At 40.3% G+C, this 16322-nt stretch overlaps 1 protein-coding gene across 3 annotated transcripts in view; it reads left to right on the top strand.

Moving 5' to 3' along the window:
* Nucleotides 1-16322, top strand: part of pcdh11 (protocadherin 11) — a 122745-nt gene that overhangs the window by 76967 nt on the left and 29456 nt on the right. The window lies entirely within an intron of this gene.

A 16322-nucleotide genomic window follows, 5' to 3' on the forward strand; every position in this document is an offset into this window, starting at 1 on the left:
AAGCAGAATCATGTGTTTTCCTGCTTTGATATTCTGTTTCAAACTTCTTAAACCTGCTGCAGATCTTGCACACAGGGATGTACATTTCAAGCAAAAATACTGTTCGATGTTTTCTTTTGAACAAAACAATTTCAGAATCTTTCTAATTGATGTCTATTCTTAGTTGTAGCTGGTCAAGCACTGCTTGCCTCATTTATCCTGACAGTGTTCCACTAACATGGAGTTACCTGTCAATGAACACGTCTGCTTCCTTTCCTTTTTTTTACCCAGCAGAGAAAAAAAAAATCTACAGGATAAGTAGAAGAAATAGATGCATACACCTACATGCAGTGTAGCCATTGTGTCATAGCTGTAAGTGAGACAACAGTCCTTGATGCATCTGCCTCCCCAGCAGCTGCACCGACAGGTCCGGGGCCGGGGTGTCAGTGTGAGTGTGATTGTGAATACATTTGTTAGACATTAGACACGGTGGCTGACGTGCAGGCGATGGCTTCCTGCTCATTTACATGGGACGGTCCGTCCCATTCGTGATTTTTCTATTTTTGATGAGAAGATCCTACAAGCAACAAGAAATCCAAACAGCCAACTGACCTCCATATTCCCTCGCAGACACATACATGTATAAACACATGCACAAACACTTACATCTAATGATTAAAACTTCCATCCCCAGCTGTTCTTTAATGTATTCACCATGGTGAGAGCAGTGATTCATACATGTGATTCATGTACAGAGACGCTATTTCTCATCATCTCATTAATAGTCAGTGACATAAACATCTCATACTTCATAAACTTGCTCAAATAGTGCACTTATTACCCACTTTTCCTCTTGGGTAATATTTGTGACTGCATTAGTTTTAGATAGGAGACCATGCTAATGCAGTAAGGGCATGTGTACTTTTATAAATTGCTGCATTAAAAATCACTGCAGAGTGAGAACGTTAACAGAATCAAAGAGAGTTTAATATCTGTGTCTCATATTAGTAGTTTGGCTCCGCTGTAACATCATCACATGAAATGGTATGAAAGTGGATGTAATTCTAATGTGAAAACAGGTTAAATCAGACGGGATCTGACCATGTTGGAGGGTTGTGTGAACATCATATGAGAAGTCATTTCATCCAATTTGTGTACTCATATATATAAGTGATTAAGAAATGAATATAGGGCTGTGTATCTTTCTGATAGTTTGCCTTTCCATGCATCAGGAAATGAACATTTTATCTAATTTGAATCGATTAAAGAGAGGTGGGATGATGGTGATGAAGGCTCTGGGTTAGAATTCCCATTTTATTCATGCCTGCATGGGTTTCTGCAGCTACAACAGCTTCCTCCAACAGTCCACAGTGTCTCTATTGTCTGCTTTGTTATAACTTGTGGCGACCTGTCCGGGGGTGTATCTTGTCTCCTGCCCGAGGTCAGCTGGGATTGGCTGTAGCCCCCAACGTGACCCTAAAAGGATGGACAGCTCTTTGAAAGAGCAAACATTCTCACCTTAGTCACAAAAGGCCTTTCATTTGCGTTTAGATGCTGCTGCTGTGTGATTGCACACACACACACACACACACACACACACAAACACACCTTCCTTCGCACATCAGTTGAAAACAGTCGCCTGACTCATCTGACTCTATTTTCTCCTTTCAGAAGTTAAGTCAGATAAACTCTGACTCTGCGATGCCGCCTCCAAAAAAAGAGAGATGGATCCTGTGTGTGTTGACCATCTCTGAGATGAGTGCGTTGGTGACAGAGGGGGGGGGGGCTAAAATGGATTAGATACGGTTTTATCAATGAGCACCAGGCTGGCATGGCGGTGGCAATCTCTTATCATGTCGTCTCAATTTGTAAAGCAAAAAAAAGGAACAAGGAAAAGTGGGAAGAGGCGATGGCATGACTCAAAGTGCAGAGGGAGAAATAGAGACTGGAGTGACGGCAAAAAAAACAAGGAGAATTTCAGGAGTCAAAAGCAGTATTGTTTCGTTAAAGGTGTTTCAGCTTGGTCCTGAATGTCAACTCGCAGTGAATAATCGTCTGTGCCAAAGGCAAAGCCATGTGGCCTTCTTATGACAATGAATTTCTCAACTCCTCTGACTTCCTCTTTAAACCTGCATCTTTATTAGACCACCCACTCTTGAAATAAAGTTCATATGACATTTTATGTTTCTATTATTTATGAGTTAGGCGGCTGTTCATTTTATGGGCTCTTGCTTCCCCCTCCAGGCTTACTTCACCACCCCGCCATCAGTCTTATTCCATCGCCTCTTTTGTCACACATTGTTCCAAAGGTTTGATATTTCCTCCTCTGTCACGACAAATAGATAAAAGCCGCAAATTAATATCATTAGCATGTGTGTTTTATTTAGGTCCAACCCCCATGCGTCTGACTGCAGGCTTTTACAGTACTACACATCCAGAACAATTAGGCGTGATGAATAGTACCTGTCCCTTTTGGGCAAATTGCAACACTTCATCAAAACATCAGAAACGGGAATGCATAATGATGTGCGATGCATCTCCTCCCTTGAATAAGAAGGATGCACGCTGCTGTTCCAGTTGACATTCTCCCATATTGAGTGTCTGCTCTGTGGCATCTGCAGTTTTCAGCACAGAAATACAAAAGATTCACGTCCTATGACAAGTGACTGACTTTTCCTGGATTCATTTAGAGCACTGCTGTTTTACACAGAATACTAAAGGCAGCCGGCTGATGAAAATGACATTTTTGACCCATCTTGGCTCGGACATCATGTCCAGTGGAGTTTGTCATTGTCTTTTAATGATAACGACCACTGGCCTTGTTCTGGGTGATGTGATTGTGCACTTGTGATCAGCTCAGCTTTGTTGACATGGAATAATTGAATTCTGAGTTTGTATCTGTATGTATTTATTGATTTTGGGCCGCCTGTGCTGTTACTGTGTGTTGACGTTGGCTTAATGATGTCCTGAAAGGTTTTTCGCTGAATGACAGGAGTCATCATGTCACAAACAGCGAACAGTGCTAAGCCCTCAGACAAAGTGCAGAAAAGTGGGGGCAAATCCCTGAGTGTAAATCCTTCACATTTTTTCCAACAATACACAATTTTGTTCTCCGGACAATTTGTAATATACTTATTTCTTTCTCCTGTCCTCGGAGTTGAGGGATTTAGGAGCTTGTGATTTTGCCCACTTACAAGCGGTGCTCTAAAGGCAGTTTTGAAGTAGTGCATTAGTCTCTGCAAGAAACATGAAAACTATGTCATGTTATAGTGCCGTATCTTAATCTGCAGCATATGGCTTTCAAATGACCAGCTTACACCTTGTCTGTCTAAGATCTAAATCTGCTATTAAAATAAGCCAATCCTTTTTAAATACTGCAAGTATAATAAGATTATAGTTTTAAGCATGCTGCTCTCTGTATTATAAAACTAGAGACATTTTACGCAGGGGGATGGCTTCATCCACTAACAGATTTTAATCAATTATTCTGTTTGATATTTAAATCATTTTTCACTTTGTAAAATTTTTGTTTCTAAAGCTATTATACCACATTATACAATTCCTGATACCAGAAGACAAATAATCTGATTAAAGGCTTGCTGAGCTCTTACTTTGTCAGGGTTACATTCTCAACTGTTTGATCCCTGTCGCTCCAAAATTTCCATAATAGCCCTCGGACCAAGTTTCCAGTTGAATGATTTACAACTGCCCCTTCTCTTGTCTTTGCAAAAGGCCACTTGACTTGATCTAGTGCGCCAAACACATTGGTACCACTTGAATTTTTAATACTCCTCAATCCTCCAACTCCATACCCAGTATGTCTGGGCTGCCAATGGCGAGCTCTCACTAAGACTGGAATTCAACTGTCTAGACACAATCTGCCCATGAATAAAGGGATTTCATGAGGAGGCAGGGGAGAAAAAAAAAAGTTAAATTGCTTGTGATTGGAGCTTGAACTACAACTAAGCTGGACCAGACTCAGTGCAAAACATTTTGTGATTCATACCAGCAGTTTAACACATCATTATGTGACGGCAACGGCGCCATAGTGCTCAGTACAGTTAGCCACATTAATTATTCATATGAGTCCAATCTCAGTTTCACTTTGAGTGTCCTCATATGCAATTAGAAGTAATGAATGTGCTTCTTAATTACATTCATTTGTGCAAATTTCCATTCCCCATTGAAATTTTCTGTGGAAACATTGTGACACTGACCAATGGCATATCATTTGCAATGTGACTAAATCCATTCAGCGTAGAACAATTAGCTGTAATTAGTGTTACAATGTCATCAGCAACCAGGGGGGAAGACTAAGCTGACATGCGAGCCAGAAGAAGACCCTTGTCACGAGAGTTAAAAGTCCAACATTGAAGCAAGATCCAGATAATTGGTTGACCACAGGTTAGAAAGATGATGAACTGCTCGAAGACAGTTGAGCTTGATTCCTCTTCTTTTTTTTTTAACTGTTATTCATGTAAAGTTGGCTGAGCGGGCGTTCTCTTTGATAGCGACAGCTTTATTCACATTTACATGCGTAAAAGCTGCCGGTCCATCCTTTCCCTCCTGCCAGCGTGTCCTGCCGTCGACCGCTGACAAATGAGCAGGTTCACCGAGGTAATTAAGAGCGAAGTGCCTTGCTTAAGGGTACATCTCTAGTAGATACTGGATGACAGGGGGAAGCATGTCTCATTCATCTCGCAACATGAGCTCACATACTGGAAGTATGTGGTATGTTACGGCTGCGGTGTGTATGCTTAATTCATTCTGCACATAAAACTGTTATGCTGCTTATTTCTTTTTTTGCAGTCATACCAGAATCTACAGGACAACTTCTTTAAACTGCTTTTTTTCACATCTTTTGCACCAGATTACTTCCTGCTATATATTCTCCCTCATATAAATAAATAAAAGCCTTTGTGCCTTCCGGCTCCCAGAACTTTTTACAGCCCCAGTGGGCCTGCAACAGAGCTAAATGAAGCAACAGAGAGTATTAACCTACATAGATTGGACCTTTCCTTTTAAGATGATTTCAGATTTTTTTTCCTCCTGTCTCCCTTTTTTTTTTGACCGCCGGGGGTCCACAGCTGAGTCAGAAGGGGATTTAGATGGACTCATCTGTATCCTTCTCAACCGATTGGGATTTGGTGGTGGTGCTCGGCTCTCCGAGGTGTGGTGGAGGGAAACCCTTGTTTTATCTAGTTCAAATGCCACACCAGCTGTCTCCGAGTGCAAGATGCACTATTGATTTGCGGGAGTCAACTCGGCTCGCAGAAATCTCTCCTTCACCCTCCTTCAAACAAGTGAGAAGTGTCATGTTAGAAAACCTCCTCTTACAGAGTATTAGACCCTTCCTTTGCCGCCCCGCCAAAGCTGTGTGTGAAGTTGAGACAGGAGCTTTCTAGTGCAATCATCCACATCTCAGCAGGACAGGGCGGCAAAAATATTAAAAGATTTTAAAACAATCAGTGCATGACATTTACAGTTATCATACCAATGGAAGTGCTTCAGTGTCGTGACCCATGGAAAATAACACACGTAATGGAAGTTGAACAAATTGTCACATCGCAGACAAACAAAGTAAATGCAACTGATGTGCAGCCTTAAAACTGAAATCGGAAAACACATTTTGAGTGACACATTTATTTTAAGACGAGAGTGCTGTAAGCTGTTTTGGCTTTAAACAGGAATCTTCACATTTACTTTTAATTAACTCATATGCATTTAGTCAATTTATTATTTAGTTAAGGGGATTAAATAGCATTTAAACAAGAATCATTTGTTGTCATTAATTTTTTTCAATCATTTTATTTCAACATTTCTTAATGCTAAACTGTGCCGTGGGAGATTTGAATGCTCGGAGAGGTCTGCAAGATCTTTAAGAGAAAAACAGGATGGTTGGCAGAGCACACCATGTTTGACTGCTTATAAGTCGCTGCTTCAAATTCACTCGGCAGCACCGAGTGGGCTTCTCAAAGACCTGCACAATTAAAATACTCATTCCGAAGTTGTTAACATGTCCAGTAAGTCTCGCGTCTGGTTTGGGAAGGGATCAATAGCTGCCAAGTTTGATCGTGTCTCTGGACAATGTATTCTAACTCGGCAGGGGTAGAGAGAGACTTCAAACAAGGACAGAGGCTCAAAGGCCCAAGCCAGAAATTCGCTTTGTTCCATTTCACTGACTCTGTGATTTCTAAACTGGAATATGGCTCCGACTGCGTATGAAACCTGGTGGGTTTCAGAGAGGTGAGCATCTTTGGTCCTTGATTCCATTTCGCAGATTTGATCTCAGTAACACCAAACAGGAATCATTAAAAACATGCAAACTATTCATCAGACGCCAACGGTGTCTTTGGCATGTGGGGCAAAAGGCTCCGCAGCAATCGTCTGTTTCCTCAATTCACTTAATGTGGTTGAAATCAAGCAGCTGGTAAACATCCCCTCAGACCTCCAAGTCTGAGCTCTTCAGATAATAAACCGACTCCAGCTTTTGAACTTTGAAGATATCTCTTCACAGAGAGTGGCAAGGACACCGCAACCCCCCTCACCAACATTTCTCCAGAATCACGCTGCCCTTTCAGTGTGATGAGCCGAGGTTACACCTGCCTGAAAGAGCAGAAACTTTCCCTTCAGAAGCAGGAGGGAAACATGGGAAGCCATAAAATATAGATGTGCTAATGTTTTATTCAAGGCCATTTGTTATAGATAGCTCTTTACAAAAATCCCCACTCCCTTTCACTTTTAGTTTGAGGGCTTGTGTTAGCATTAACATTTTTGCCTCAAAACTGTTTTGAGGGCCCAGTCCCTCCCAACAACCCCCCTTCCTGTCCAAAACACACACACACACACCTTCCCAGTTCAAACTCTAAAGCATTTGCATGATGCATATTCCACAATTTTATACCCAGTGTCATAGGCAGCAAACATTATATTGATATCTATGAAATGTACTTTCTTTGGCATTGAAACTGGAGAAAATAGTAATGAAAAATCTCCTCATTTGAGATTTTATGATTTTGTGATATTATGCTGTTTGTAAATGATGTCGTGAGGTCAGAGGTGAGCCTGCTTTGTGTTTCAATAAAGCCATTATGCTCTGGCTGGGGGGTGTTGTATTTCAGCATAACCAATGGCATGGTTTATTGTTAACAACCGCATTAGTGAAGCTGAGACGGGGTTAGAGGAAGTGCACCTCTCCCTCTCTCCTTTCTTTCTCTCTCTCTCCCCACTGGCTCCTTCTACCCCCCCCGTTAACATATAACGCCATAGACAGATTAAAATGCATGGTCTCATCCCTTTCTCATTTTTCACATGCAGTCGGTCTCAAGGATAAGGATGGCCTCTGCTCAGAAGGACTTATTGACCAAAATAACTGTGCATCAATATGTCTCCTGAAGGCTGAGCAGACCACAGCATCACAGGGGTTGTATTTTCCCCAACTCTCTCAGCCTTTAATGTTATTGACCTGGCTTGTCCTGATATGCTGCAGAATGGCGTGGCAGGCTACAAACGTAGACTATCAGCCCCAGCACTGAAACAGGTAACTGGTTTTAGTGTTGTGGCTGATTGGTGTGTGTTTGTGGCCTGTTTTTGTAAGTTATTTTGTAGTTTGTTGGTCAGTTTGTGTGTAAGAACAATTGAACAAACCAACTGAACACACTGTCACGAAACCTAGTGGATGGATGCTGCACTGGTTAGGGGAAGAAGCTATTCAATATTGGTGCGGATCAGAATTAGAAGATCCAAGATACTTTTTTTTTTTTATCACTGTTTTCAACATTGTAGTGTTTTCTACCAATTTCTCAGGGAATAATTCATGGATCTTAATGAAAAATGGCTTCATGGCTCTCCTCAGTCAAAAAAACAACAGCTCTGATCTACCATAATAAAAAAGAAAAAAACAACAATTATCTTTTTTAATGTTGTGGCTGATTGTATGGCAAAGTCATCTTTAAGTGCCATTATCTAAAAATCACATATTTATTGAATTATCAGGGTACAATTAATGCTTCAATATTCTGCCAGACAAGAGTAAGGAACTAAAGTAAGATGCATTTGCTTGGAGAACAGCACAGTGCGACCAATGTAAAATTATACTGCTGCTTCTCTCTGGCTTATTTCTCAGTAAGAAATCACTCTGACATCAACTACAGTTCTGATGAGATTTAATTTACAGTGATAGCTGTGGCATCACCGCAGTGACATCAATGTTACAATGACAGACAGCTACAACCATGATGCCATCTGTCTATATTTCACGTATTAGCATATTTCAACTAAAATGTGTCATTCACAAGAAATGCAATATTTTCCTGTGAAATCATTAATTTCTCAAGCACGGGCATAAAATTGCAATAAATCTCATGCATAGCTGTTTTCACACACACACTCAAACACACACGCACCCATACGCTGTTGGATTTTGATGAAGTTACCGGCAGTTAATTCAATCGGTTGAAATTTAATACAGCATGCAGGTTACAGTATGTTTTTAATCTGCATCTTGAGTTACCACTGAGCTTTAATGCAGGTGTTGAATGCACACACACGAACGGGATTACTCTCCACTGCACTGTACAGGACCCTATCCCGACCTGATCAATGTATGCACTGGTTGATAAATTGGTATTCGTGGATAAATGGATCACTTCACAAACCACTCACGGGCTGGTAAGGCTGATAAATGGAGTGAAAGTGTGGTAAGGAAAAGGAGGAGTTGTGCTGAATGAGCGCAGGAAGAAAGAGGGAAGAAACAGGATGGGGGATGGGACATACTGAGGAGGTAGATTTTCAGATAGGACATGTTTGGCCTAACGGAAAATGACAGGGAGCTTTTGAAGGGCTTGACACTAAATGCATGAACCCGCTTGTTTTGTACCCACCTCAGCAAGCAAGTCGAGGCATTCATCACATTCACTGCGGTAAAGTTCGCGAGGCGCCGCTACCTGGGCACTTTGAGAGGCATGAGCGGGGACCTCAAGGCAATGTAGCGCTCGTTGGGTCAGTCAGCTGTCTGCCATTCCATGCATGCAGAAGCAGACCTGGTGCTCGGGCCTTGCCAGAAGCTCCGCCAAGCAGGCAGACAGACTGTGTCCCTTTGTCCCCATTTCCCCCAGACACCTGCATGATTGCTTTGATTTGTCCTGATTCCATTCAGCCAGGGGTCCCAGTGGAATCCAAGTGTCAAACATCTGTCACACAGAGGCTCCCTCACGCTGACTAACTCTGCACACTTATGACAGCAAAATCTTCACTGAACTGATTGTGAATATGCGGCAGAATTGGATGAGCACAAGGAAATGGCATTTTTCCAATTCCAAGTTTTGTGGATTTGTCTTCTGTAATTGAGTATTGGATTTACAATATAAAGAGGTTGACACACTGTAACCCACCATGACAAAACATAACATAATGCTCTTGGGACATTGAAGAATACCTATTGTGCTATAGACATTTTTTCTTTGAGTATCCCTCTGTGTTCATTTACTGAGTGAAAGAGTGAAAGGAAGACAGAATGCATTGTACAGAGTGAGTTCACAGTGTTGGCAGAGAATAGACTGGAATGTCTCCTGAAGCCAGTTACAGGCAGGAGCAGCAGCAAAAGTCTTTTGTGATGATAAAATCAGGGACCTCTGCGAGCATGCCCTTGATTCTGCAGTTGGCTTAACTCGGCAGGTCACCAAGGGGAGGCAGATGTTGTCTCGAGGCATGTCCCACATCCTCGCAAGGGCTCCGGCTGGTGTCGCTGAGCTTACAGGTGCAGAGGGTATGGTGGGGTGAGGGAGAGGGAGGAGGGGGCGACATTGGAGGCACACTAAGCCGTCGTTCAGCTGCCACAGGCAGGCACTGGGGATGTTGGGCAGATATGCTCATTTTTTATCCACTGAGGTATAATAATTGATGATCAGCCCTGCTGTCGAATCTGGGAATCACTGGTCTGTGCCATAATACACCCTTAATGCAACACATGCTGGTGTAGACAGAGGTGCCACAGGGTCTGACACTGGATTCTATTTCATGTGATATAAAGGATGATTGAGGGAATCATATAGGTCCATATAGCACACCAAAGAAAAAGCACTTGTCACATTTCAACTCCACATATTGAATGTTTGGCTGAAATCATTCCTGAAGAAACTCAATAAATTTGATTACTGAAAGCTCTCTTTTTAAATTATTGTTACCTTGGATTTTTTATTAGGTCTTTTGATTTCTTTGATTTGTGTCTAAACATACAATAGAGAGGAAACACATTAATAACACAGTCTCCAGATGAAGAGAAGTAGTTGTAAAGAGAAACATCAGAAAATTTCATTTTTTAACCATTATAGTTATAATGGAAAAAAACGTTTTGTGCAAACAGTAGCTTATATTGTAAAAAAAATAATATTAAGAACATAGGGGCCAGAAGTGTCAGATGTTTGTGTTCTTTTAAAAAAAGACTAGTTATTTCCCATCTTTAACATATTTGTATGTATTTGTTGAGCAATAAAGGAGTTGCAACAAATGCCCAACATTTAGATTGAGCCACTTCTCTTCACTCGTCTGTACATTTGCTCCTTTTCTATAAGAAATGAAAAAAAAGATCAATCGCCATTATTTTCACAGTTCATGCAGAAACTTCACAAAGTCGGCATACAAAGTGAGCATAGAATCATACACCTTGATCTGCATCGAGCTGAACAAACCTCCCACGTTGTACAACTACAGTTCAGAACACGTATCTCAAGCACAAAACACTACCTTCAACAACCTCAGGGTCTTTGGGTCTTTGAAAGCCTACCCTCGCTGATCCTTCCAGAGTCTGGTTCTCCTGCTGCAAGAGATCAAACATAAACACTGCAGCCAAATGCAAGACTCGAAAAAAAAAAACTCGAGCACAAAACCCAGTGTTTCTAAATAAACATGTCTTGCATAGTGTCACTGCCTCTTTTCAAAATTAAAGTGAAGCAGCGAAAAAAAAAAAGTTGGGTTTTCAGAATAATTTTCAAAAGGATCAATAGGCTGCCATTTTCCTGGCCACGCTGAAAAACATTTAAACCGCTGAGCGGCTTTGTCCTCTCAAAACAAGGGGCTCTGTTCCGTGTTTGTTGTCATTGTTGGTCGTCAGTGATCCGATCAAATTTTAATCACACTATTCAGCCTCATTGATTTCAGTTTACCAACAATTGTGTTGAATGAAATATTGTTCATTTTTTCTCCATCAGTGGCCATTACACAACAATGGGAGCTCAATATCAATGTATTTGAGGCCTGGTGTTTGTGAAATACTGGATTTGGGCTCTCCACATTAGATGAATGCAGACACATACAAAGTCATGTACATCATGAATGGATGTTTGGCTTTTTTTGTCAATTCATTCATTGATTGCACTGAGTTCATTTGTGAGACTATACGTATACACTGTGTACAAACAGTCTTGTGCATATTGAATGTGCTTGTGTTTTTGGTCAACAGCAACTGATGAATGGGAACTGGCGTTGCTCGGACACCAGAAGATGGTGGTGATGCAAAAAGACTCTTTGCCAATCACAAGAAATGAAAAAGTCAGAAGAAAAAAATCGCTCAGGTAGCGAGTGCATTGACGCCACTGGTGGAGTCTGCACTAACCTTAAATTTATTTTGAACTGCTGCATAGTTTGGTTCATTACATTTCCCATTGCATCTACAGTATAGGTTACTTTCTGCAAAAGAAAACATTATGTTATAGAGCTGAATATATTGCTTTTGATGTAGTCCTGCTCATGACATGATGTTTGTTTGATAAAACATATACACAAACAATCACTTTTATTGTCTTTTAAAAGTTTAAGTCTAATAATTATTTAGTTTAGAGACTGATGATAGTTGGCGGCTGCGATGGATGTTCTACAGAAAATGAAACAGTACAATCAAAAAACTGAAAACAACATGAACTAGTTCTTTTGTGTGTGAAAATTCAAAATTGTGAACTATGACAGTGATATAGTTTATTTGACTGTGCATGGACTGAAGTGTGAATTTGCGGCACACTGGCTAAAAACTAAAGTCAGGCTATATTGCAGTTTTCTGGTCCGTCCTCAGCTTTGAATAACATGTTGTGCTTTCAAGGTCAGGGAGACTTTTAAGTCTGTGGTTTCTCGAAAGATTCATGCTACTTTGAAATCCCTTGAAAATATAACGTATAATATGTATATCTAGAATCTGTAATAATAACAGTTCAGGATAGACACTTATATTATTGCTTTGTAAATGATTAATATTCATTTTTCCAAAGTGAAAAATGTGCACAATTCCACAGAACCCAAAATCCATCTGTCTTACCTTTGGAGCATCTGCCATCGCTTACAGGGCCGTCCACCTCACGAGTCACAGGGACTTAGGGACATCTGTCCCAGCAGATAGAAAATCAGGATAGGGCCATCCATTCTGTTAACGCTCTGCTGAACTCTGTGTTATGTTCACCATAATTTGCTTTTGGTTGCTGCAGCATCCCGGAATATTGCTTTGCAGCGGCTCAGACAAAGTCGGCTGGTTGTAATGTGTCCCTTTTCGGCCATTCTGCAAGCAGATAATTTGATAAACCCCCAGACGTAATGGCTATGCTGCATCCTGATAAATGTGGGTAATATGACAGGGGACAGAGGATTTCCCTAACAATTTCTGAAGAGAAGTTTGGCTATTAGGATGATTTGATATTTTCCGGGGAGAGTACATTTGATCTGAGGGGACTGTATTCGTTGGCATTCAGTGTCGAACTGTATGACTTTTTTTAGTTACTGGAATTGATGCTTGTATTGTCTGTTTTGTTTCTAAGCTTGTTTATGAATGTGAATGTTGTATCTGCATTTGTTCAGGCAATATTTCCACTCAAATACTTTGAGTTTCAGATACAAAACCCATATTCCTCAGGGGGAAATATAAAATAAGATTACAAATGCAAAGTATTACACAATATTCTACTCTCTGTTAAAGCACCATATGGCCTTTCAGTTCTTCCTAGCAAGTATGCTTTTCACTGCAAACATTTTATTCATAATACCTTCTTATATATTCTTGAAAACACAAATCAGAATAAAGTTAGTGAAACTGACCATGCAGTGACCCAAAAGCTCACTCAGCCATTCCTCTTCTCATCTTGCTTTCTCTCAATCTTCTGAGGGTAAACGCGTCAGCTATTCCTCTTATGGTAAAATATGCAATCTGTGCCTGCCAGTCTATGAGCGAGTTTTGGGTTAATCCTCATGAATACGTGACTTTGTCTGCATGAATAAATAAAACCTGCTCACTGGGTAATTGAGGTGCCGTGCCACTAACAAACGAGGACACAATTTTTAAATGGGATTTTTTCTCTGACCCTGATCTGGACCCGGTGGTGATTTATATCATGAGAAAGTGTGTACTAAAATCATATTGATACACTATATAAAGAAGGCGTTACAGTAAAATGCCAGATTTCCCCCCTGAAGACCTTGAAAAAATTATATTATATTTCGATTATTTGTTTCAGTTTTGTAGAAACTAAAGGATGAAAATGTCACACATTGTTGATCGCTACATTTTGTGCCTCGAGATGAAAAAGTTTGAGTAAGATATTATTAAAAATTATAAAAATCTGAAGGAATGGTTGACAGCAACTAAAATCCACATATGCTGACTGTCCATAGAACACAAATTGAATGTAAATACAGTTACAGTCACAGTATTCATAACATATATTTATCATAACCCACATGTGTTGGCAGACTTTTAATGTATGAAGTAGAAGACGAGAGAGATGCCACAGACAGAGACAGAGTGGAGGTCAGCTGTGATTCCATGATGGCTGCTTGCCCTTTAGAGAGTGCTCCATTTTCTATTTAAAGTGCTCTAAATTATGGTCAATTTTGTGTTGTCAGTGTAAAGGATTCCATATGTTGATCCCTTTTATAGAAAAAAGCTGTTTGTCTAAAGGAGGTTTTGTGACAGAGCACTTTGCAATTTTCCGCAGCAGTGATGGTAATTGAGCCAAAAGGCCCAAACGGTTCGCGTGTCACTGTGGATCCTCAGCAGCAGCTTATGTAAACATTCATAGATGAGTGCAGTGTTGACAATTTTAAACCAATTATAAGACCTTTATATTAATTTGGAAATAAAAGAGTATTTAAATAAGTCCTGCATAAAATGGCAAATTGTGTCTGACTAATGTAAATATGTATTCATTTAATTTTAAAACACACTGAGGTTTAATGTATCTCCTGTGGCTACAATGTAACATTAGACAAAAGCTTTGAACTATGAAACCTGTATAATTTGTTCATTTAGTTCACCTACTCCATCTGGTGAATGCAACTATATATGTGAATATTCTTCCAGGAGTGAGTTGTTGATCAGTCCTGTGAAACTAATATAGCAATTTAATCTGCTTTAATGACGTCATGATACCAGAGAACTGACAGTTGATACCATTGATACCATTGAACATACGCACATGCACATACGTTTACATAACTAGTGTCACAGATTCATTATCCAAAAATATAACATTTAAAAAAAGGTTAGCTGATATTTTGACAGACTGAATGTAAATGATTCTACTAATGTTGTGAACACACATGTTGTTATTATTGTTAACTGTGCCTGCTTTCCTCTTCTTCGATTCAAGTTCGATGGCAGAGTGGAACGTTTATAGGGTTATTATGATGCTGTGGTTTGTCCCACAGGATTCACATCTACAGTGCGTGCGACATCCATTGTTCCTTGGATACTGAAGAAAAACAAGTACAATCAGAAAGTGTGAGGATGAAGTGCTTTGAAATTTTTGGTTTTCTCTCTAGATGGAATGATTGTGTTATGGAAACAATGCTGGTGTGTTGTATTTTAACAGTGTGCAATATATTTACCTGTAAAAAAGTGTAATCCAGCTGTCTATGGAGTAACTATGAATCCAGATCATCGTTGGTGTTTGTGAGAATTATAGAGTGAGACTGCTGCTTCTTTTTTAAACAATAGGGCATATTAGAAATAAAATGAGATGATAATATTACCATTTCAGATAGATCAGTGTTTAGGTAAAGAAGGTGTTTTGAAGGCCTGGTAAACAAATGTGTTGGTCTGGGTTACTTTGCTCAATTCATTTCATCTTAAAGGTTCAGTATGTAGAATTTAGTGGCATCTAGTGGTGAAGTTGCATGTTGCAGCTGAATACCCCTCAACTCACCTTGCACTTCCAAACATGAACCTGTGGCAGCCTCCATATTTCATAAAAACTCAAAAGTTTTTTAGTTTATCCTGTCTGGGCTTCTGTAAAAAAAAAAGTCAGCCTCCGTAAAAAGGACCCACTCTAAAGGACTCATCCTACAGTAAAGATAAACAACAATTCATACAATTTAGATCATTACACTCATTTTATATCCAGTCTCTGCCAATAGATCCCTTTAATCTAAATCTTACACACAGAACCTTTAACAAATGAGTGGCTACGTTTGATTGTTTAAAACTGATGCTGCTGACAAAAATGTATTATTCGGCAACGTTGCAACTTTTTCCTGGTTGGACAGTCGTTCCAAATTCATCCATTTAAAACCATTAAAGAAGCTTGCCAGGTTTCCTCTGAAAGATTAAGACTTTCTGCCAAACTGATAAATCAGCATGAAAATTAATGGAGGTCAGAATAGTCACTTAGTTAACATGACATCGGTTTTAGTGAGCGCTGTTGGTTCACCATTTTAATGTGGTTGGTACTTGCCGTGAAGGCCAGGTTAGATGTAATCAGGGACTGACAGAACAATTAATGTCTTTTACCCCAGAACACCAGAGATGTATCATTGCTTCTGTCTTGGGAGACGAGCCTGTTTAATGGCCCAACAATTTAGGCAGCATTTACTGTAACAACAAAAATACACAACTATTTTGATACTTATCTTGCAAGATCTGATGACGGAGAAGGATATAATCAAACACAAATAGGGCCCCTCCAGCTTTTAGCCCGTCATTTAGCACCACGGCACACTTTCCTGGTGTTCGATATCCCACCAAAGCAGCCCTTGAGAAGTGCATTGATTTCAGTGGCGTCCTCTTCGCCAGTCCTGCCCCTCATGCCTAGTGCTTGACCCACTTATTTTCTCATCTTTCCGTGTTTTCTCTCGAGAGTTATGCTTGCACGCTGCTTTTCCCATTACAGTGTGAATGGATGCAGGCCAAGTATGATTGCATCGCATAGTCTGTCTGTCTCTCTCTCTCTCATTCTCTCTCCTCCTCTGCGGCTCAAGCAAACACATACACTGCATGTACTCGTCTACCTGAATGAGTTAGGTGATACCAGCTCAGTTAGCCAACAAATAAATCACCAGACAAAGTGACACATGGGCCACAAGAGGGACTG

This window comes from Paralichthys olivaceus, chromosome 9 (genome assembly GCF_024713975.1).
Source record: "Paralichthys olivaceus isolate ysfri-2021 chromosome 9, ASM2471397v2, whole genome shotgun sequence".
Classification (NCBI taxonomy): domain Eukaryota; kingdom Metazoa; phylum Chordata; class Actinopteri; order Pleuronectiformes; family Paralichthyidae; genus Paralichthys; species Paralichthys olivaceus.